The 25,629-nt window shown below is 42.4% G+C and overlaps 1 pseudogene; it reads right to left on the bottom strand.

The window, feature by feature from the left end:
• Positions 1 to 49: 49 nt before the first annotated feature.
• On the bottom strand, positions 50 to 24,397 carry LOC148017037 (uncharacterized; annotated as a pseudogene).
• Positions 24,398 to 25,629: the final 1,232 nt, after the last annotated feature.

Below are 25,629 nucleotides of genomic sequence, written 5' to 3' on the forward strand. Positions count from 1 at the left end.
TGTCGAATTGCCATCGTCATTCCCTTCAAGCGAGCCTTCAAGAACACCATCAGGGTGGAAATGCCCACACATTCATGCCTTCTTGTGTTTTACGGAGATGCAAGTTCAGAGCATAGTTGCTAAGCTCTAATTAGTTTCGGATTTATTCTTGATATTGAGTAATCATTTGTTTCAGCTCCTGAATTTCTTTTGCACTGCAACTCTCATGCTCCACTTGTCTTTCATGCTGGATAGTGACGGCCCGTTTAAGTATTTGATTGTCTCGAAGCAACACTCCAAGCTGTTCTTTCAGTGGCCCATCCTCTTTTTGCATCTCCCCATCGATCCATCAGTAGCCATCACAGTCTTTAGCAAGACCCTTGCTGCACAATCCCTAGCATCATCTAGATTGGATACACTTAGTATTTATTGTAGAAATACATAAACCCACTCGGTATTATGAAACAGTAAGGCTGCCTTTGGATCAGAATTCTCCCCTGCTTCTGTAGGAGCTGCTCGAGTTTCACCTACAAGTAAATCTCAAGATTGGCGGTTGATGGTGGCATTTACCTCAGCAGAGCGGTTCAGCAAATTTCTTTGATCTGATGTTAGACAAAGCTCATTGAGACTCTTTATGACTGAATCTAGAATGTTTCCATGCAATTCAAGTGCATTTTCTAACAACTCTCAATCCATGTCTAGAAACAATGTTTGTAGCTGAGAAAGAGGGTTCAATAAATCCGTTGATGTTTGCGCTAGAGATAGAGTTTCAGAAGTCCCTAGCAATACAACACTCCTCCACTAATATTCTCATGATCATATGACAATCCTATCAATTTTTAATTAGCAAGGCACACCATTAAGAATTAGCCGTCGTTCAAATGTTCATGATTTTAAGTATCCTCTTGGGGACAACTTATCAAAAATACTACTACATGTTCTCGTGTATCATGCAAAATGCAAACAAAAAGACACACACAACGGAAAATAAATTCCTATGACGCTGACTAATGAGATCAAATTCCTAGTGAAAAACTTTGCCCTCAGGTTCACAGTAAGGTGGGCGCATAGTGTCACGACAGCGTGTGAGATTCGTCACGATTCTTGTCATTTTGGAACTTTTGATGTTGCACTTGGATAGATTCCACTATCGTTTGAGTCCCACTACTACTCGAACAGTCGAGTTACAAGTCCACGCAGACAACCACAAAAGTGTTAGAGTCTCAGACTCGAACTCGAACTCTAGATCTAATTTGGCATTGGACAACCATCCATATGGACTCGGACGATTGAGTGCCAGGCCACTTGAAATTGAACAATCCACTTAGACTTAGACACGGCCACTTGGGGGGGGGGGGGAGGGGGGACTCGGATAGGACTGCTTGGACTCGGACACGGTCCAAGTTAGGCACTTGGATAGACTACACAAAAGCCAGATTCTAGCAAATTGGATCCACCCAAGCCAGGCAAAGGCTAAGCCCAAATCTAGACGACATCCCGTAGACCTCCAAATGCATGGAATGGCCCATAGGGCCACCAGACTCACAAATCATGATCTAATGACCTAGAAAAAGACTGTAGCATTGACCCTCAGGACGGTGTCCCGATAGAGACCTGGAATAACTAACAAAACCTATTACCCCTTAGATCACATATCTAGAATGCCGTAGAGACCAAAACGAACCAGCTAGAGTGGCTGTCACCCACATGAAAGGATTAGAAAAAGAGTGTACTGCACTGTACTATTTCTGTTGAATTCGCACAACTGCATCAACTAAGCATTTGATGCACATTAGAAACGTTGAAAGCTTGATTCTGCACATCACACTTTGATCGAGGAGTACACCACTAGCATCTGAGTGCTCGTAACATTGAGGATTGTTTTAAATAACAAGGAATTCACACAAGATAAAATAAGTTGAACGAACCCACTAGTAGGAGGAGACCCTAGACATCAAACAATGGCCAAGGACACTGATTGTCAAATATTGAGAGACTTGAATCGTTGAGCCACTTCAAGAGCAATAATGGCATGCATAATTAGGGATGCAGCTCTATCTAACGTGATCAATCTGATGGACACCCTAGTTGCCCAAGAAATCGACAACATGTCAAGAACTAGAGCCAACCCACAATGAATCAAATCAATATGTATTGGCAAAACTTGAAATCCTTTGTCTGGCACTACTCAAAAGCACTCTCCAGACACTAGATCTCCTAGAGCTTTCTTGTAGAACAAAAACATGGATCAGAAATAACATCTTCTTCTTTGCTGCTCGGAACCCAAATCTGATGGCTCCGTTGGCTTCGAAAGGGGGGTAAAACCGCAGGATAACTGATCACGGATCTCCTAGATCACTTCTTCTTCATCTTCTAGTTCAAATTACAATTTTCAGCCTGTCAACAGCGATCACAACGCACCCAATTTCGTCAATCTGTTTGTTTTATGAAAATTCCATAACTAGCTGAAAAAGCTACTTGCTTTTTGCATGCCATAGTAATTTAAAAGCTTTTTTAACTTTTTCAAAAAAATTTACAATAAAAAAGATCAAAAATAGGCTAAAATTATCCAATAATCTAATATTTTTAGATAATCCATGTCACTCGCACTAGTACTAATGACTCAGATCACATTGACTCTCTTGATCAATAAGAAAGTCGAATGATGATGCATTCCAGAGTTTTTCACACAGAATCCACGTAGTGGCACGACAACGGACATTGAGCAAATACCCAAGCATGTGAAATGAATCCGTCAATAAGCTGGCACACCCCTTGTATAATAGGGCAGAGTGTACACAACGCTAGCAAGACCTGACACAAATAGGTGTATGCTCAGGAAGTGCAAAGCCCAAATCAACCAAAATACATTTGTGAGAAACCACAGTATATCAACCATGCAACATCCAGGTGAAGATCCCAGTCTCAAGTATCCGCATGCTCAAGTAGCATAAATCGCTTGCTCAATGTTTGTCAAGTGTATCAAGACGCTCCCACTGGCATAAAAGCTGTAAATATCAAGCAAAGAAGCTCAACAAGGGCATATGATAGCACGAGTACCAGAGGATCCAAGATCAAGCATCAATAAGACCTCATGAGCATATAGGCCGTGTAGCATCCGTACATAGCTTCCATAGACATCAAGTACATCCAAACTGTAACTCTGGCCAGACAAGAAATAGCCAAAGTAAAATCCGGGCAATCAAATGTCAAGCCATAGCAAGGCTCAATAGTATCCAATTCCAAACAATGTAACGGGCATGTAGTAGTGGCATAGGCCAAGCATGTCAAGACCAGTCAGACATAAGCAAAGTACATGCCATAAGTACATCAAAGATGTAGATCCAAATGCTATGCGAAGTGAGCTCAAGCTCAACCAATGATCCAAGAGCAAATACAAGCTCTATGTCGATCCTAGAGAGTCACTACATAAATGTATACATCCAAGACATAGCCTGAATCCAATAGGCATATCCAAACATAAGCAAATGAGCTTCAGCCCTAAATATTCCAACAGCAAATAACTTGTATAAACTTAGCAAATCAATGCTCAAACCAAGCTCAAATCGATAGGCAACAAACCATAGTCATAGATTCCATGACATGTAGGCATCATCCGAGGATAATCGGGCATCAAATGACTATCACATGTACCTATAAAGATCAATGACATGGAAAATGAGCTATAGCCTTGAATATTCTAGCAGAAAATAACCTCTATAAATTGAGAAAATCAGTGCTCAAACCAAGATCAAATCGTTAGGCAAGGCATAGGCATACATTCCCTGACATTTAGGCATCATCTGGGGATAATCGGGCATCAAATGACCATCGCATGTACTTGTAAAGATGAATGATAGGGTGCTGCCCTATTTATAACAGTCATGGGACTCTTCAAACAATCCATGGCTGAGCTAAATGAACTCCAAGCCCAATGCCAACCATAAATATTAGTGTCCAAACCCAAAGCCAAGTGTTAGGAGGCTTCAACAAGCCATAACCAAGTGCCAGATAAAGTAAATGAGCTAGGGGCTACTGTAAATGTCTACGACAGGTTGAAATCAAGTCTATTGCTATTTATGCAGCCAAGAGAAGCTCAAGATCAAAGCCCCAAGTCATGTGGAAGTGCCCAAGCTCAATATCAACTACCGGGGGTTTCTCAATAGACCATAAACAAGTGCCAAATGGGTAAGGAGCTTTTGTAGATCATTGTCATGTTGGAAAAAATGTATGTCAATATGCTGTGATTGTGCCAGTTGTAGATATGGGGATGGGGGGCTTCTACGAAGATTGCAAGTGGTGGGGGGGGGGGGGTCCCTAAGGGGCCAAGGAAGGCCACAAATCAAGCCAAGTAAGCAATCAAGCTCTCCAATGGCTGCCACAAGCTCAAACCCTACTGTGAACCTGTGAGCTGAAAACTAAGTGAGAGAATAACTCCCATACCTCGTGTCGATGCCAGGAAGTACTCGCGAAGGACCAGCTCTGATACCAGTTGAAAGGTGAGAAGGATCGAAGCTTGCTTGAAAGAGCTATGGTGGGAGAGCAAGAGCAAGAAAGAGAGAGAGACCAAATGGGAACTCCAACTATCGCAATGTGTGACCGGGCCTTCCTTTATTCAAACTGTCACTTAAAGAATAAATAATAAAGTGACGATGACGGGCGCCCGCCAGCGGCAGTGTGTAGTGGCGGGTAATATTAGTGTAGTAATACACGGGCAGTGGCTAGGGGTAGGTGCATTTACCCCGAACATGCATGTAAGGTTGTATGGACCATGTCATCATCTCTTGAAGCCTCCTACCCAACTCTAGCTTCATGTCTACCAACTCTTGGCCCTAGTTGACACTCTTTCCCTTGTCTTGGGTGCACTGTGTAGATCTTTCACTAATGGTTGTAGCCCTTTTTGAGGTCCTAGAGACAGTGGAGAGATAGTGTTGTCTTGGATTGTGGGTCTCGAGATCCTCTCCTTGAGTAGGTCATCCACTTGTATGGCTTCTTCAAAGACCCTACCTAGCACATCCCTTTGTAGGGTTGAGTTTCTCAACAAGGCCTTGTAAAGCTCTTTGCTTTGGATTGCGCTTATGAATATAGTGGAGATTGCTCATTTTCTAGGTTGCTCTGCAATGGATGGGATTCTCTTAAAGAGACTTTGCACGTGGGTGACGTAGACTTGGATATCCTCCTTGTCCTTTTGACTAACATTCATCAATCTAATGATGAGGTTGTCATAGTATCCTGCCTCAAAGAATCTCTTGATGAAGAGACTCTTGAGGTTATTGAAGTCATTGCATTCGGCATTGTCTAGACTAGTGTACCATGTTCGTCCTTTGTCTCCTAAGCAAAGTTCGAAAGCTTGTGCATGTTGAACAAGGTTCGTGTGAGACCGTCAACCTCACATACTTGCTCAAACTACTCCACAAAGCTATACAGGTCATTATCAGGCTAATATTTGTCAAATTGCTTAACAACCATAAGTATCTTGGTCTGGCTCCTAGAATTTAGGGTGATTCCTAGTCCTACTAGCAACAAAGTTGCCATGGCTACTTTGCTCTGTTCTGCAGCCATGTTGTCTAAGAGTCACTTGGTGAGAAGCTTGCTTAGTGTAAGGTTGGCTTCTAGTACTCTCTCCATCTCAGCATTTTTTCTTGTCCTATTTTGGTTGGCGAGTACTAAGACACGTTGGACTTCACACATTTCTATGTCTCGCCTCAGTTTTTGAGCTTGTTGCTCTTGGTGATAGGCAACTATGCTTTGCAGTGCTTTCCTTGCCAACCTTCTCTCCTCCTTTAGATCATCGGCTATATGATGTTCTCTGCTAGTCTACCATAATGCTTCATTTTGATTTGCAGGTCATATGGGGTCAGTTGCTGGATGTCAACTTCTAGGAATTCTCCCAAGTCAAGCTCATCATTTTTGCTTTGTCATTATTGTGTTTACCTCTTGTGTATTCTTTATCTTCTCTTCCATCCCATATCTCTACTTCCTTCTACCTCTGATCCCCAGTGGATTCGACCTTTTGAAAAAAACCCCTTCAACATTGGTGAACCCGATGTGAAAGGTCGTCAGAAGAAGGAAAGACAAGATGGGAGAACCTTCGAACACAATCTCGAAAATTAGGTAGGAAATCTTTTTTTTTTTCCTATCTAGACATTCATCAAAAGTTCCTTGTGCTCCTTTTGCATCTCCCCATCGATCCATCAGTAGCCATCATAGTCTTTAACAAGACCCTTGCTGCACAATCCCTAGCATCATCTAAATTGGACACACTTAGTATTACTTGTAGAAATACATAAACCCACTTGGTATTATGAAACACTAAGGCTGCCTTTGGATCAGAATTCTCCCCTACTTCTGTAGGAGCTGCTGGAGTTTCACATAAAAGTAAATCTCAAGATTGGCAGTTGATGGTAGCATTTACCTCAGCAGAGCGGTTCATCAAATTTCTTTGATGTGATGTTAGACAAAGCTCATTGAGACTCTTTATGGCTGAATCTAGAATGTTTCCATGCAATTCAAGTGCATTTTCTAACAACTCTCAATCCATGTCTGGAAACAATGTTTGTAGTTGAGAAAGAGGGTTCAATAAATCCGTTGATGTTTGCACTAGAGATAGAGTTTCAGAAGTCCCTAGCAATACAACACTCCTCCACTAATATTCTCATGATCATATGACAATCCTATCAATTTTTAATTAGCAAGGCATACCATTAAGAAGCCTTCATTCAAAAATGTTCATGATTTTAAGTATTCTCCTGGGGATAGCTTATCCAAAATACATAGTGGGTAATCCATGGATTGTTGCTAGGATGTGAGTACAATCTTGATTCATCGCAAATAGTTTTCCTCTCCCAATTGTCAGCTTTACACTATCATCACTTCCTGCTTTGATTCATGCATTGTGCCCTAACAAGAAAATATGCTTTGAAATAGAACTTCATGCTCATTCACTCATGATTCGAGAAAATATGCAATGTTGGATCCATGTGATGCAATTAATCAAATGATTTCCATACAAAAATTATGAATGCATTGTCAAAGAAAATGTGCCTATCTATCTACATGTGCTCATATATCATGCAAAATGCAAACAAAAAGACACACACAATGGAAAATAAATTCCTATGACGCTGACTAATGAGATCAAATTCCTAGGGAAAAACTTTGCCCTCAGGTTCATAGTAAGGTGGACGCATAGCGCCACGACAGCATGTGAGATTCATCACGATTCTAGGCATTTTGGAACTTTTGACGTTGCACTTGGATAGATTCCACTGTCGTCTGAGTCCTACTACTACTCGAATAGTCCGAGTTACAAGTCTTCTCAGACAACCACAAAAGTGTCAGAGTCTCAGACTTGAACTCGAACCCTAGACCTAATTTGGCCTTGGACAACCATCCATATGGACTCGGACAATCGAGTGCCAGGCCACTTGAAATTGAACAGTCCACTTAGACTTAGACAAGGCCACTCGGGGGAGGGAGGGCGGGACTCGGATAGGACCGCTTGGACTCGGACACGATCCAAGTTAGGCACTCGGATAGGCTACACAAAAGCCAGATTCTAGCAAATTGGATCCACCTAAGCCAGGCAAAGGCTAAGCCCAAATCTAGACAACACCCCATAGACCTCCAAATGCATGGAATGGCCCATAGGGCCACCAGACTCACAAATCATGATCTAATGACCAAGAAAAAGACTACAGCATTGACCCTCAGGACGGTGTCCCGATAGAGACCTGGAATAACTGACCAAACCTACTACCCCTTAGATCACATGTCTAGAATGCTGTAGAGACCAAAATGAACTAGCTAGAGTGGTTGTCACCCACATGAAAGGATCAGAAAAAGAGTGTACTGCGCTGTACTATTTTTGTTGAATTCACACAACTGCATTAACTAAGCATTTTTTATGCACATTAGAAACGTTGAAAGCTTGATTCCGCACATCACACTTTGAGGAGCACACCACTAGCATCTGAGTGCTCATAACATTAAGGATTGTTTTAAATAACAAAGAATTCATACAAGATAAAATAAGCTGAATGAACCCACTAGTAGGAGGAGACCCTAGACATCAAACAGTGGCCAAGGACACTGATCGTCAAACACTGAGAGACTTGAATCGTTGAGCCACTTCAAGAGCAACAATGGCATGTATAATTAGGGATGTAGCTCTATCTAACGTGATCAATCTGATGGACACCCTAGTTGCCCAAGAAATCGGCAACATGTCAAGAACTAGAGCCAACCCAAAAAATGATGAGCTTGACTTGGGAGAATTCCTAGAAGTTGACATCTAGCAACTGATGACCCCATATGGCCTGCAAATCAAAATGGAGCATTATGGTAGACTAGCCGAGAACATCATATAGCCGACGATCTAAAGGAGGAGAGAAGGTTGGCAAGGAAAGCACTGCAAATCATAACTGCGTATCACTAAGAGCAACGAGCTCAAAAACTGAGGCGAGACATAGAAATGTGTGAAGTCCAACGTGTCTTAGTACTCGCCATCCAAAATAGGAGAAGAAAAAATGCTGAGATGGAGAGATTACTAGAAGCCAACCTTACGCTAAGCAAGCTTCTCACCAAGTGACTCTTAGACAACATGGCTTCAGAACAGAGCAGAGTAGCCATGGCAACTTTGTTGCTAGTAGGACTAGGAATCACCCCAAATTCTAGGAGCTAGACCAAGATACTTATGGTTGTTAAGCAATTTGACAAATATCAGCCTGACAATGACCTGTATAGCTTTGTGGAGTAGTTTGAGCAAGTATGCGAGGCTGACGGTCTCACACACGAACCTTGTTCAACATGAGCTTTCGAACTTTGCCTAGGAGACAAAGGACAAACGTGGTACACTAGTCTAGACAATGCCGAATGCAATGACTTCAATAACCTCAAGAGTCTCTTCATCAAAAGATTCTCTGAGGTGGGATACTATGACAACCTCATCATTAGATTGATGAATGTTAGTCAAAAGGACAAGGAGGATATCCAAGTGTATGTCACCCACGTCCAAAGTCTCTTTAAGAGAATCCCATCCGCCGCAGAGCAACCTAGCAAATTAGCAATCTCCACTATATTCATAAGCGCAATCCAAAGCAAAGAGCTTTACAAGGCCTTGTTGAGAAACTCAACCCTACAAAGGGATGTGCTAGCTAGGGTCTTTGAAGAAGCCATACAAGTGGATGACCTACTCAAGGAGAGGAGCTCGAGACCCACAATCCAAGACAACACTATCTCCCCATTGTCTCTAGAACCTCAAAAAGGGCTACGACCATTAGTAAAAGATCTACTCAGTGCACCCAAGACAAAGGAAAGAGTGTCACCTAGGGCCAGGAGTTGGTAGACATGAAGCTAGAGTTGGGTAGGCTTCAAGAGATGATGACATGGGCCATACAACCTCATATGCATGTTCGGGGTAAAGGTACCTACGCCTAGCCACTACCCGTGTATTACTACACTAACATTACCTGCCACTGCACACTGCCGCTGGCGGGCGCCCATCACCGTCACTTGATTATTTATTCCTTAAGTGATAGTTTGAATAAAGGAAGGCCCGGTCACACATTGTGACAGTTGGAGTTCCCATTTGGTCTCGCTCTCTTTCTTGCTCTTGCTCTCCCACCATAGCTCTTTCAAGCAAGCTTCGATCCTTCTCACCTTTCAACTAGTATCAGAGCTGGGTCCTTCGCGAGTGCTTCCTGGCATCGACACGAGGTATGGGAGTTCTTCTCTCACTTAGTTTTCAGCTCACAGGTTCACAATAGGGTTTGAGCTTATGGCAGCCATTGGAGAGCTTGATTGCTTACTTGGCTTGATTTGTGGCCTTCCTTGGCCCCTTAGGGACTCCCCCCACCACTTGCAATCTTCATAGAAGCCCCCCAGCCCCATATCTACAACTGGCACGATCATGCCATGTTGACATACGTTTTTTCCAGCATGACAATGATCTACAGAAGCTCCTTACCCATTTGGCACTTGTTTATGGTCTATTGAGAACCCCCGAGTAGTTGATATTGAGATTGGGCACTTCCACATGACTTGGGGCTTTGATCTTGAGATTCTCTTGGCTGTATAAATAGTAGTAGACTTGATTTCAACTTGTCCCAGACATTTACAGTAGCCCCTAGCTCATTTACTTTATCTAGCACTTGGTTATGGCTTGTTGAAGCCTCCTGACACTTGGCTTTGGGTTTGGACACTAATATTTATGGTTGGCATTGGGCTTGGAGTTCATTTAGCTTAGCCATGGATTGTTTGAACAGTCCCAGGACTGTCATAAATAGGGAAGCACCCTATCATTCATCTTTACAAGTACATGTGATGGTCATTTGATGCCCGATTATCCCCAGATGATGCCTATATGTCAGGGAATGTATGCCTATGGCTTGCCTATCGATTTGATCTTGGTTTGAGCACTGATTTTCTCAATTCATAGAGGTTATTTGCCGCTAGAATATTCAAGGCTAAAGCTCATTTGCCATGTCATTGATCTTTATAGGTACATGTGATAGTCATTTGATGCCCGATTATCCTCGAATGATGCCTATACGTCACGGAATGTATGCCTATGGTTTGTTGCCTATCGATTTGAGCTTGGTTTGAGCATTGATTTGCTAAGTTTATACAGGTTATTTGCTGTTGGAATATTTAGGGCTAAAGCTCATTTGCTTATGTTTGGATATGCCTATTGGATTCGGGCTATGTCTTGGATGTATACATTGATGTAGTGACTCTCTAGGATCGACATAGAGCTTGTATTTGCTCTTGGATCATTGGTTGAGCTTGAGCTCACTTTGCATAGCATTTGGATCTCCATCTTTGATGTACTTATGGCATGTACTTTGCTTATGTCTGACTGGTCTTGACATGCTTGGCCTATGCCACTACTACATGCCCGTTACATTGTTTGGAGTTGGATACTATTGAGCCTTGCTTTGGCTTGACATTTGATTGCCGGGATTTTACTTTGGCTATTTCTTGTCTGGCCAGAGTTACAGTTTAGATGTACTGGATGTCTATGGAACCTATGTACGGATGCTACACGGCCTATATGCTCATGAGGTCTTATTGATGCTTGATCTTGGATCCTCTAGCACTCGTGCTATCATATGCCCTTGTTGAGCTTCTTTGCTTGATATTTACAGCTTTTATGCTAGTGGGAGCATCTTGATACACTTGACAGACATTGAGCAAGCAATTTATGCTACTTGAGCATGCGGATACTTGAGACTGGGATCTTCACCTGGATGTTGCATGGTTGATATGCTGTGGTTTCTCACAGATGTATTTGGGTTGATTTGGGCTTTGCACTTCCTGAGCATACACCTATTTGTGTCAGGTCTTGCCAGTGTTGTGTACACTCTGTCCTATTACACAAGGGGTATGCCAGCTTACTGACGGATTCATTTCACATGCTTGGGTGTCTGCTCGATGTCCGTTGTCGTGCCACTATGTGGACACTGTGTGAAAAACTCTGGAATGCATCATAATTCGACTTTCTTATTGATCAAGAGAGTCAATGTGATTTGAGTCATTAGTACTAGTGTGAGTGACATGGATTATCTAAAAATATTAGATTTTTGGATAATTTTAGCATATTTTTGATATTTTTTATTGTAAAAAAATCTCAAAAAGTTAAAAAATCTTTTAAATTACCATGGCATGCAAAAAGCAAGTAGCTTTTTCAGCTAGTTATGGGATTTTCATAAAACAAACAGATTGACGAAATTGTGTGCGTTGTGATCGCTGTTGACAGGCTGAAAACTACAGTTTGAACTAGAAAATGAAGAAGAAGTGATCTAGGAGATCTGTGAGAAGGTGTCCTGCGGTTTTACCCCCCTTCCGGAGCCAACGAAGCCATCAGATTTGGGTTCCGAGCAACAAAGAAGAAGATGTTATTTCGGATCCATATTTTTGTTCTACGTGGAAGCTCCAGGAGATCTAGTGTCTGGAGAGTGCTTTTGAGTAGTGCCAGACAAAGGATTTCAAGTTCTGTCAATACATATTGATTTGATTCATTGTGCTTTGCCATTATTCTGTTTACCTCTTGTGTATTCTTTATCTTCTCTTCCATCCCATATCTCTACTTCCTTCTACGTCTGATCCCCAGTGGATTCGACCTTTTGAAAAAAACCCCTTTGACATTGGTGAACCCGATGTGAAAGGTCGTCAGAAGAAGGAAAGACAAGATGGGAGAACCTTCGAACACAATCTCAAAAATTAGGTAGGAAATCTCTTTTTTTTTTCATATCTAGACGTTCATCAAAAGTTCCTTGTGCTCCTTTTGCATCTCCCCATTGATCCATCAGTATAGCCATCACAGTCTTTAACAAGACCCTTGCTGCACAATCCCTAGCATCATCTAAATTGGATACACTTAGTATTACTTGTAGAAATACATAAACCCACTCGGTATTATGAAACAGTAAGGTTGGCTTTGGATCAGAATTCTCCCCTGCTTCTGTAGGAGCTGCTCGAGTTTCACATACAAGTAAATCTCAAGATTGGCAGTTGATGGTGGCATTTACCTCAGCAAAGTGGTTCATCAAATTTCTTTGATGTGATGTTAGACAAAGCTCATTGAGACTCTTTATGGTTGTATCTAGAATGTTTCCATTCAAGTGCATTTTCTAACAACTCTCAATCCATGTCTGGAAACAATGTTTGTAGCTGAGAAAGAGGGTTCAATAAATCCGTTGATGTTTGCACTAGAGATAGAGTTTCAGAAGTCCCTAGCAATACAACACTCCTCCACTAATATTCTCATGATCATATGACAATCCTATCAATTTTTAATTAGCAAGGCACACCATTAAGAAGCCTTCGTTCAAGTGCTCATGATTTTAAGTATTCTCCTGGGGACAGCTTATCCAAAATACATAGTTGGTAATCCATGGATTGTTGCTAGGATGTGAGTAAAATCTTGATTCATCGCAAATAGTTTTCCTCTCCCGATTGTCAGCTTTACACTATCATCACTTCCTGCTTTGATTCATGCATTGTGCCCTAACAAGAAAATATGCTTTGAAATAGAACTTTGTGCTCGTTCTCTCATGATTCGAGAAAATATGCAATGTTGGATCCATGTGATGCAATCAATCAAATGATTTCCATACAAAAATTATGAATGCACTGAAACACAATATTAGTGAGTTTGGGAACCTCTCAATTCCCATTTTTTGAATACTAAAAAGGTGGCACTCAGGTAACATGCCCATAAGTTTCTCAAAACTATATGATATGACCTATCATTGGAAAGCGCAAAATGGAATCTATTGAGCCATAGAGTGCTTGATTTGGAGTTATAGTGTTCATGTTATGACAAACCCAAAGATTTGACCACATGTCCCAAACTTATGGAAAATTCCTATATTCCCCAATATGGTGTTCTGAAGAAAATGTGCCTATCTATCTACATGTGCTCGTGTGTCATGCAAAATGCAAACAAAAAGATACACACAATGGAAAACAAATTTCTAATGACGCTTACTAATGAGATCAAATTCCTAGAAAAACTTCACCCTCAAGTTCACAGTGAGGTGGGCACGCAGTGTCACGACAGCGTGTGAGATTCGTCACGATTCTTGTCATTTTGGAACTTTTGACATTGCACTTGGATAGATTCCACTGTCGTCTGAGTCCCACTACTACTCGAACAATCTGAGTTACAAGTCCACTCAGACAACCACAAAAGTGTCCGAGTCTAAGACTCGAACTCGAACTCTAGACCTAATTTGGCCTTGGACAATCATCCATATGGACTCGGACGATTGAGTGCCAGGCCACTTGAACTTGAACAGTCCACTTAGACTTAGACAGGGCCACTCGGATAGGACCGCTTAGACTCGGACACGGTCCAAGTTAGGCACTCTAATAGACTACACAAAAGCAAGGTTCTAGCAAATTGGATCCACCCAAGCCAGGCAAAGGCTAAGCCCAAATCTAGACAACACCCCGTAGACCTCCAAATGCATGGAATGGCCCATAGAGCCACCAGACTCACAAATCATGATCTAATGACCTAGAAAAAGACTACAGCATAAACCCTCAAGATGGTGTCCCGATAGAGACACGGAATAACTAACCAAACCTACTACCCCTTAGATCACATGTTTAGAATGTCATAGAGACCAAAATGAACCAGCTAGAGTGGCTGTCGCCCACATGAAAGGATCAGAAAAAGAGTGTACTGCGCTGTACTATTTCCGCTGAATTCGCACAACTGTATCAACTAAACATTTGAGGCACATTAAAAATGTTGAAAGCTTGATTCCACACAGCACACTTTGAGGAGCACACCACTAGCAGCTGAGTGCTCGTAACATTGAGGATTGTTTTATATAACAAGGAATTCACACAAGATAAAATAAGCTGAACGAACCCACTAATAGGACAAGACCCTAAACATCAAATAGTGGCCAAGGATACCAATCGTCAAACACTGAGAGACTTCAATCGTCGAGCCACTTCAAGAGCAACAATGACATGCATAATTAGGGATGCAGCTCTATTTAACATGATCAATATGATGGACACCCTAGTTGCCCAAGAAACCAACAACATGTCAAGAACTAGAGCCAACCCAAAAAATGATGAGCTTGACTTGGGAGAATTCCTAAAAGTTGACATCCAGCAACTGATGACCTCATATGACCTGCAAATCAAAATGGAGCATTGTGGTAGACTAGCCGAGAACATCATACAGCCGACGATCTAAAGGAGGAGAGAAGGTTGGCAGGGAAAGCACTGCAAAGCATAGCTGCCTATCACCAAGAGCAATGAGCTCAAAAACTGAGGCGAGACATAGAAATGTGTGAAGTCCAATGTGTCTTAGTACTCGCCAACCAAAATAGGACAAGAAAAAATGCTGAGATGGAGAGAGTACTAGAAGCCAACCTTACGCTAAGCAAGCTTCTCACCAAGCGACTCTTAGACAACATGGTTTCAGAATAGAGCAGAGTAGCCATGGCAACTTTGTTGCTGTAGGACTAGGAATCACCCTAAATTCTAGGAGCCAGACAAAGATACTTATGGTTGTTAAGCAATTTGACAAATATCAGCTTGACAATGACCCGTATAGCTTTGTAGAGTAGTTTGAGCAAGTATGCGAGGCTAACGGACTCACATGAACCTTGTTCAACATGCACAAGATTTCGAACTTTGCCTAGGAGACAAAGGACAAACGTGGTACACTAGTCTAGACAATGCCGAATGCAATGACTTCGATAACCTCAAGAGTCTCTTCATCAAAAGATTCTCTGAGGTGGGATACTATGACAACCTCATCATTAGATTGATGAATGTTAGTCAAAAGGACAAGGAGGATATCCAAGTGTATGTCACCCACGTCCAAAGTCTCTTTAAGAGAATCCCATCCGCCGCAGAGCAACCTAGCAAAATGAGCAATCTCCACTATATTCATAAGCACAATCCAAAGCAAAGAGCTTTACAAGGCCTTGTTGAGCAACTCAACCCTACAAAGGGATGTGCTAGCTAGGGTCTTTGAAGAAGCCATACAAGTGGATGACCTACTCAAGGAGAGGAGCTCGAGACCCACAATCCAAGACAACACTATCTCCCCACTGTCTCTAGAACCTCAAAAAGGGCTACGACCATTAGTGAAAGATCCACCCAATGTACCCAAGACAAGGGAAAGAGTGTCAACTAGGGCCAGGAGTTGGCAGACATGAAGCTAGAGTTGGGTAGGCTTCAAGAGATGGTGATATGACCTGTACAAGCTCATATGCATGTTGGGGGTAAAGGTACCTACGCCTAGCCACTACCCGTGTATTACTACACTAACATTACCTGCCACTACACACTGCCGCTGGCGGGCGCCCATCACCATCACTTTATTATTTATTCTTTAAGTGATAGTTTGAATAAAGGAAGGCCCGGTCACATTGTGATAGTTGGAGTTCCCATTCGGTCTCTCTCTCTTTCTTGCTCTTGCTCTCCCACCATAGCTCTTTCAAGCAAGCTTTGATCCTTCTCACCTTTCAACTGGTATCAGAGCTGGTCCTTTGCGAGTGCTTCCTGGCATCGACACGAGGTATGGGAGTTCTTCTCTCACTTAGTTTTCAGTTCGCAGGTTCACAGCAGGGTTTGAGCTTGTGGCAGCCATTGGAGAGCTTGGTTGCTTACTTGGCTTGATTTGTGGCCTTCCTTGGCCCCTTAGTCCCCCCCTCCCCACCACTTGCAATCTTCGTAGAAGCCCCCCAGCCCTATATCTATAGCTTGCACAATCACGCCATGTTGACATATGTTTTTCCCAGAATGACAATGATCTACAAAAGCTCCTCACCCATTTGGCACTTGTTTATGGTCTATTGAGACCACCCGGTAGTTGGTATTGAGCTTGGGCACTTCCACATGACTTGGGGCTTTGATCTTGAGCTTCTCTTGGCTGACTAAATAGTAGTAGGCCTGATTTCAACCTGTCCTAGACATTTACAGTAGCCTCTAGCTCATTTTTTTTATCTGGCACTTGGTTCTGGCTTGTTGAAGCCTCCTGACACTTGGCTTTGGGCTTGGAGTTCATTTAGCTTAGCCATGGACTGTTTGAACAGTCCCAAGACTATCATAAATAGGGCAGCAGCCTCTCATTCATCTTTACAAGTACATGTGATGGTCATTTGATGCCAGATTATCCCCAGATGATGCCTATATGTCAGGGAATGTATGCCTATGGTTTGCCTATCGATTTGAGCTTGGTTTGAGCACTGATTTTTTCAATTTTATAGAGGTTATTTGCTGCTAGAATATTCAAGGCTAAAGCTCATTTGCCATGTCATTGATCTTTATAGATAGATGTGATAGTCATTTGATGCCCGATTATCCTCGGATGATGCCTATATGTCACGGAAGCATTTGGATCTCCAACTTTGATGTACTTATGGCATGTACTTTGCTTATGTCTGACCGGTCTTGACATGCTTGGCCTATGCGACTACTACATGCCTATTACATTGTTTGGAGTTGGATACTATTGAGCCTTGCTTTGGCTTGACATTTGATTGCCCGGATTTTACTTTGGCTATTTCTTGTCTCGCCAGAGTTACAGTTTGGATGTACTTGATGTCTATGGAAGCTATGTATGGGTGCTACAAGGTCTATATGCTCATGAGGTCTTATTGATGCTTGATCTTGGATCCTCTGGCACTGGTGCTATCATATGCCCTTGTTGAGCTTCTTTGCTTGATATTTACAACTTTTATGCCAATGGGAGCATCTTGATACACTTGACAGACATTAAGCAGGAGTTTTATGCTACTTGAGCATTCGAATACTTGAGACTGGGATCTTCACTTGGATGTTGCATGGTTGATATGATGTGGTTCTCACAGATGTATTTGGGTTGATTTGGGCTTTGCACTTCCTGAGCATACACCTATTTGTGTCAGGTCTTTCCAGTGTTGTGTACACTCTGCCCTATTACACAGGGGGTGTGCCGGCTTACTCACGAATTCATTTCACATGCTTAGGTGTTTGCTCGATGTCTGTTGTCGTGCTACTATGTGAAAAACTTTGGAATGCATTATCATCCGACTTTCTTATTGATCAAGAGAGTCAATGTGATCTGAGTCATTAGTACTAGTGTGAGTGATATGGATTATCTAAAAATATTAGATTTTTGGATAATTTTAGCCTATTTTTTATATTATTTATTGTTTTTTTTGAAAAAGTTAAAAAAGCTTCTAGATTACGATGGCATGCAAAAAGCAAATAGCTTTTTCAGCTAGTTATGGGATTTTCATAAAATAAACAGATTGATGAAATTGCGCGCTTTGCGACTGCTGTTGACAAGCTAAAAACTGCAGTTTGAACTAGAAGATGAAGAAGAAGTGATCTGGGAGATCTATGATCGAGTGTCCTGTGATTTTACCCCCCTTCCGGAGCCAACGAAGCCATCAGATTTGGGTTCCGAGTAGCAAAGAAGAAGATGTTATTTCTGATCCACGTTTTTGTTCTACGAGGAAGCTCCAGGAGATCTAGTGCCTAGAGAGTGCTTTTGAGTAGTGCCAGACAAAGCATCTTAGGTTCTCTCAATACATATTGATTTGATTCATTGTGCTTTGTTATTATTGTGTTTACCTCTTGTGTATTCTTTATCTTCTCTTCCATCTCCTATCTCTACTTCCTTCTACCTCTCTGATCCCCAATGGATTCGACCTTTCGACAAAAACCCCTTCGACATTGGTGAACTTGACGTGAAAGGTCATCAGAAGAAGGAAAGACAAGATGGGAGAACCTTCGAACACAATCTCCAGTGATGTTTTGCAACAGTTGGTGCAAAATATGAATATGCGTATGCAGGTACAACAACAACAACAGGTGATGCAAGCTTTTGCTCAAACAGAAAATGTTGTGATGAATGCTTTGCAAGTAGTTGAGTGTGAGGTAAAGTTATTCAATGGTAGAAATGTATCTACATATGTACATACCTATGCTCAGAAGATGGAATTATTTGGGGTGGCTCAACTTGCATGGAGCCGGTATATTATATGTGTTACTGTACATGAACTGAAAGCACGGATTACTGAATTATACTTGCAGGATGCTGGGTAGCTTTCAAGAAGACACTCAAGGAAGAATTTTACATTGAAGATACTAGTTGATTACACGCAACACTTTTCAGGAGTGGGTTTTACAACCCAATAAGGTTCTTGTGGCTATAGAATTGTTAAGAGAATTTGAAAGTCAATTTGTGCAGTTGGATCTTGCAGAACAGCAAGCTCTTGCAAGGCAGAAAATTGAATTGTTTCTATACATAGCTGATCCTGAGCTTCAAGAGAAGCTTCATGATTTACTGGAGGATCAGACTACATAGATAGGTCTGAAAACAGAGTGGATACATGTCAAGGAAGGTGTTACTACACTTGTGAGAAGCATAGAAGAAGAGAAAGATTGCACGTCTCTAGCTTGCCCACTGCTATGGGCAAGACAGTTGATGTATCCAGTAAGCCACCTACTCCTATGGCTAACCCTATGGTTGTACCTGCTATTGTTCCCTCTGTTAGGGAAGATGTCTTAGATGAATTGATCAAAGGCATGCGCGATCTTCAATTGAAGTTTGCAAAAATGGATGAAAAAGGACAAGAGGAAAGGGGACGGGCAATAGCCTCTAAGCCAGGAAAAAGATGTATGTGGTGTGATAGTTTATGAGAGAAAGGATTGTGTTGCCTATCAGGAGGCCTTGGCACGATAGCTCATCTTTTGGAAAGATGGTAAGATCCGTGCACAAGAAATGGGATTGCCTCTTGCTTTGAATTTTGGAAAGGGAGGTATGCAGAAGTTATTGGAAGACTTGGAAGTTCGAAATGCTTATGCAATGGTACATGCTTCTACTTTTGGTCTATAGTTGGATAGAATGCATGACCAAGTGATGGTTGGTCCAAAGGATGAAATATGGACACATGCTTTACATGCAGCTAAAAAGAGAAAGGTCACTGATAGTGAAATGTCTCATGTAGGGCAAGACATTCGTGGCATAACTGGTTGGGAATCACCGGTAGAAATCAGGATACACTTCGAGAGTCTCCTTTGGCTCTAAATGCAAGGGAATTCAAAGACCTGGATTTTCATTAAGCATTGTTGTAATGCAGGGCTACAATAGTGTTGTTCAGAGGATTATATATTTACTATTGATTATTCTCAATTTACAACAAACAGTTCATGTTGGTTTAAGCTTATGGAAGCTATGTGCAAGGCGGAACGCATATCTATGAAATGAGCTACTAAGGAATTGAGAGCATTGGGATTGTTAGCTGAAAATGAAGGCATTTTAGGAATCTTTTATGGGCTGAATATTAATGACACTATGGCTACAATTTCAACAACTATACATGCAAAAAATGAGGCTGAAAATAGAGTGTTGTTAGTATGTTCTTTGGACATGTATGATGTTATACCTTTGTTTGCTTAGCAGGAATGATTACAATGGGCTAAAGCACTTGTGGAGACAAAGTATAAGACAGTTAACAAAAAGGTGAAACCAATTTCTTTGCCACTTCTACTAGAGAGTGAGGGTTTGTATGAAAAAGTGTCAAGGCAGCCAAGCTTACGAGATCCTAAAGATATAGGTCATCAGTTTACATGTGAAACATTATAGGAAGAAAGTTGGTATAGAAGGGTTTCTTTTGCCTACTGAGAAACACTGTTTTATTCAGATGTTGGCTAGGCATGGAAAGGCATTTGCATTTCAGCCAAGTGAAATAGGTTGTGTGGATCCAAATGTTGTCTCTCCTATGGTCATATTTACTGTGCCACATGTACCATGGAACTTGAGGCCTATTCCAGTGCCTAAAGCTTACTTGCCAAAGCTGATGGATTTGCTAAATGAAAAGATTCGCATGAAGATCTTGGAGCCCTCTTCATCCCCATATTCAAATCATTGGTTTACTGTGCCCAAAAAGAATGGGGCTTTGAGATTTATTCAAGACATTCAACCGATCAATAAAGTGACCATAATAAATGTGGGTGCATGTCCTATGGTTGATGAATTTGCAGAGGCTTTTGCAGGCAGAGTGATCTATTCTTTCCGTGATCTTTACTTGGGGTATAATCAATTTCAGCTTGCAATTGAAAGCAGGGATATCACAACCATGAAGACTCCCTTGGGATTAGTACAGATGTGTACTCTCCCATAGGGTGCAACAAACTAAGTGGCACACATGACAAATGCTATGAATAGGGTACTCAAGGATTTTATACCACAATTGACAATGCCCTTCTTGGATGATTTTCCAATCAAAGGGTGTGCAGTGGATGAAAAGAATGAAGAGATGGATGCTCAATGCAGCAATAGTTGGTACACATGGCCAGGGTGTTGGATAGAATGTTGAGTAGGCAACAGAGCCACAGTGAGGCGTTCTACTAGAGATAGACACCCCCTGACATATTTTAGCCCTCGATGCATTATGTCTTGGTTACAGATGCATGAGAGACTTTCACTTATGATGAGGCTGTGCGCAAGGGTGACAGTCACTTATGGGAGAGGGCTATGCGGTTTGAGATAGACTCCTTGCATAAGAATGAGACTTGGGATTTGGTTTCCTTGCCTAGTGGTAAGAAGGCTCTGCCATGTATTTGGGTGTACAAGTTGAAGAGTACCCGTGGGCACCCCAAGCCGGCTTATAAGGAAACACTTGTTGCTAAGGGTTTTAAATAGGAGCATGGAGTTGACTTTGATGAAGTCTTTTATCTTGTGGTTAAGATGACCACCCTCCGCTTGGTTTTGGACTTAGTCACGCAGCTTGACTTGGACTTGTATCAAATGGATATCAAGAAAAAAAATTTACATGGGGATTTGCCTGATGAGATTTACATGGAGCAGCCCAAGGGCTTTGCAAAGCCTGGTAGGGAGCACTTAGTGTGTAGGTTGAAGAAAAGTCTTTATGGCTTGAAGCAAGCACCTAGGGAATGGTACCATAAGCTTGATGCTTTTATGTAGTCACAGGACTATAGCCGTAGTGCTATGGATCAGTGCTTGTACTTGAAGAAAGCCTCTAATGGATCTTTGCTTATTTTGACACTCTATGTGGATGACATGCTATTAGCAGGGAAAGCTCATGATGAGCTAGATGCTTTTAAGGCTCAGCTCAAGAAGAGCTTTGAGATGAAGATCTGGGATAGGCCTCTCACATACTTGGTATGCGCATTAGATGTGATAGGCATCAAGGACTTCTTTACTTGTCCCAGAGGGAGTACATTCATAAAGTCCTTGGGCACTTCCACATGTAAGACGTGAAGCCTATTGGCTATACATTACCTTCTTATGTGAAGGTATCACAGGTCGATTGTTTGCAGATAGATGAGCAGAGGGCTAAGATGGCCAAGATTCCCTATGCATTTGCAGTGGGCAATTTTATTTATGCCGTGACAGCCACTCGTCTAGATATTGCATTTGCAGTTGGTGTTGTGGCACGCTATATGGCTACACTTGGCAAGAAGAATTGGGATGCCATGAAGGGTATCATGAGGTACCTGAAGGGCTCTACAGATATGTACATATACTATGGCAGCCAGGATACAGGAGTGGTGGGGTACACTGACTCTGATTATGTAGGACATGCAGATAGTAGGAAGTCCACTTCTAGCTATGTGTTCACCCATGCTGGAGGTGCTGTCTCTTGGATGTCCATGGTGCAGAAGTGAAAGGGAAGTGGAATCTAGGAGGAAGAAGCTTGGCGGTAAGAGCTATGGCGGATGGAGAGCAAGAGCAAAGAGAGAGAGAGAGAGATTCAAAAGTGGGAACTCCAACAACCACAATGTGTGGCCGGGCCTTCCTTTATTTAAATTGTCACTAAAATAATAAAGAATGAGTGACTGTGATGGGCGCCCACCACCTGTAGTGTGCAATGGCAGGTATTGTCAGTGTAGTAATACATGGGCGACAAGGCGGAGGCACCTTTATCCCCAACAACCTCCCACTTAAAGGCGAATCTGTCCCAGTGAGAGAGAAAAAGAAAAGACAGGACAACATATACACATGTACAACAGGATGAGCAAAAAGACGTCATCTCATCCAATGCCCATCAATCTCCTAAGGAAGGCAAAGCGCTCGATAGTGAGGCTTTTTGTGAGCAAGTCTGCAAGATTCTGCTCAGTCAGAATCTTGACAAGGTCAACAGTCCTTGCAAGCCTCTGTGGCTGCAATATACTCGGCCTCTATAATAGAAAGAGCCGTACACTTCTGCGCCCTGGACATCCAAGAGATAGCCCCTCCAACATAAGTGAACATATAGCCAGAAGTGGACTTCCTACTATCTACATGTCCTGCATAATCAGAGTCAGTCTACCCCATAACTCCTGTATCCTAGCTGCCATAGCAGACACATATCTACTGTGCCATTCAAGTACCTCATGATACCCTTTACGGCATCCCAATGTTTCTTGCCAGGTGTAGCCATATAATGTGCCACAACCCCAACTACAAAAGCTATATATGGATGGGTGGCTATCATGGCATACATAAGACTGCCCACGACTGATGCATAGGGAATCTTGGCCATCTCGGCCCTCTTCTCATCTGTCTACGGCCAATCTACCTGTGAAACCTTCACATGAGAAGGTAATGGACAATCAATATGCTTAACATCCTGTATGCGAAAGCGCTCAAGGACTTTATGAATGTACTTCCTCTGTGACAGATAGAGTAGTCCCCTGAGATCTATCGCGCGTAATGCACATACCAAGTATATGAGAGGCATGTCCCAGATCTTTCATCTCAAAGCTCTTCTTGAGCTAAGCCTTAAGAGCATCTAGCTCCTCATGAGATGTCCCTGCTAAAAGCATGTCATCCACATAGAGTACCAAAATCAGTAAAGAACTATCACGGGCTTTCTTCATGTACAAGCACAGATCCATAGCATTGCGGCTATAGCCTTGTGATTGCATGAATGCATCAAACTTATAATACCATTCCCTAGGTGCCTACTTCAAGCCATATAGACTCTTCTTTAGCTTGCACACTAGGTGTTCCCTACTAGGGTCTGCAAAGCCCTTAGGCTGCTCCATGTAAATTTCATCATGCAAGTCCCCATGTAGAAAAGCCATCTTGACATCCATCTGGTACAAGTCCAGGTCAAGCTGTGCAACCAAGGCCAAGACTAAGCGTAGGGTGGTCATCTTGACCACAGGAGAAAAGACCCTAGCAATGGCATTGACTTTCAGGTTGCATTTGTAACCAGTACATAATCCATAGAGGGTGCAAAACGGTCAGGAGGTCAACTATCTCTAGTAGAACGCCTCAACTTAGGCTCTGCTGCCTGACTGACATCCTGTCTAACATTAGCATGTCTAACATCTGGGCCATGAGCTTCAAGTGATGCTGCACACTATCTAGCTGGCCGTGGAGCGGCGGGTTGAATGGGAGCAGGTGGCTCCTCCTGAAAGATAACTCTGCATACCTCAACCACTTTCTCAGGCTGCATATGCATTTTGTCCTCATGAAAGATGACATCATGGCTGCGAATCATTTATCGCGCTTGCGGATTTCATAGACAGTAACCCACTCTCTTGCATCTCCATAGCCAATGAAAATGCATTTGACACTTTTACGGTCCAGCTTATTGCGTTTGTCCTTGGGCACATGGTAGAATGCCTCACATCTAAAGACACACAAATGATCATAAGAGGGGGGCTTGCCTACCCATACCTCCTTTGCAACCTGAAAGTCAATGCCACTGCTAGGCGACCTGTTAATGAGATGCACTGCAGTAGTAACTGCCTCAACCCCAAAGTGCTGCAGTAAGCCGGCCTGGCTAAGCATGCTATGGACCCTTTCCTGAATGGTTCTATTCATGCGTTCAGCCATACCATTCTGGGGTGGGGTGTAAGTGGCGGTCAACTGACGTTTAATACCCCGCTCATCACAAAACTGCTCAAAAGCACGTGATAGATACTCAACCCCCATTATCTGACCTTAGGCATTTGTGCCTTTTCCCAAACTGGTTCTTTGTCAATGCAAGCCAACACTGAAATGTGTTTAAGACATCGGATTTTCTCTTTATGGGATAAGCCCAAACCTTACATGGGTAATCATCTATGAAAGTAACAAAGTACTTTGCCCCACCAAGTGATTGATAGGGCATGGGCCCACATACATCTGAGTGCACAAGAGCTAAGGGCTCACCCATGCGTTTCTTACCAGACTTTTTATGCATATTTCTAGTCTACCTGCCATACAAACAATGATCACAAGAATCAAAATGTGAAGAGTCAAAAGACGGAAGATATTGCAAAGCACGAAGCATTTTCATTTCTTTAAGAGACATATGCCCCAAAACGAGCATGCTAAAGGGATATATGGGGAATAGAACCCATAAACAAAACATGATCCAATGTAGCTCCAGATACAAGTAAGGGATAGAGGCTGCCAGACTTGGAACTTCTTGCAAGTACAAGCCTACCACGAGTAATCTTCCATGCAGAGTCTCCAAAAGATATAAAATACCCTCCATCATCAAGCTGTCCAACTAACATAAGGCTACGAGTCAACGCAGGTACATGGCATACATCATGCAAAACAAAGGAACTACCTAAAGGAAACTGCAGTCTAGCATCTCCAATGCCCACAATATCAAGAGATCTGTTATCACCAAGATGCACAGAACCAGACATGGTACGATAGGTATGAAACCAAACTCGACAGGGTGTCACATGAAAGGACGCACTCGAATCCAAGAGCCAGCACTGCGCATACATAGAATGTATCTCAGAAGCCTGTAAGGCATCGCATGAAGAAGCTGCAAGTATGTAATCATCATCTGAATCAGTGTCATGCATGACATTAACCTCTTCTATCTTCACACTGGACTTTGCAGGTACAATATTGCATTCAGAAGACTTTTCCTGCACTTTTTCTTTTCCCTTTTTCTTACGCTTATCATCGCACATTTTATGGCACTGCAGTCTAATATGTCCTACTTTCCCACAATAATGACAGGTAAGATCAGACTTTTGTCCCCATCGGACTTACTGTGACCACGTGACTTGGACCTGGACTTCTAAGAGCCCCTGCCCTTATGATCATTATCATGCCTGCCATGTCTACCACCTCTAATGGTCAATGCATGTGAAGAGCGGGAAGCATCATTGTTTCTCATGTTGATTTTCTCAGTCAATAAAGCACTCTCAACATCTTTG

Source organism: Lygodium microphyllum, chromosome 22, assembly GCF_053477565.2.
Source record: "Lygodium microphyllum isolate KBCC chromosome 22, Lygodium_microphyllum_v1.1.10, whole genome shotgun sequence".
NCBI lineage: Eukaryota > Viridiplantae > Streptophyta > Polypodiopsida > Schizaeales > Lygodiaceae > Lygodium > Lygodium microphyllum.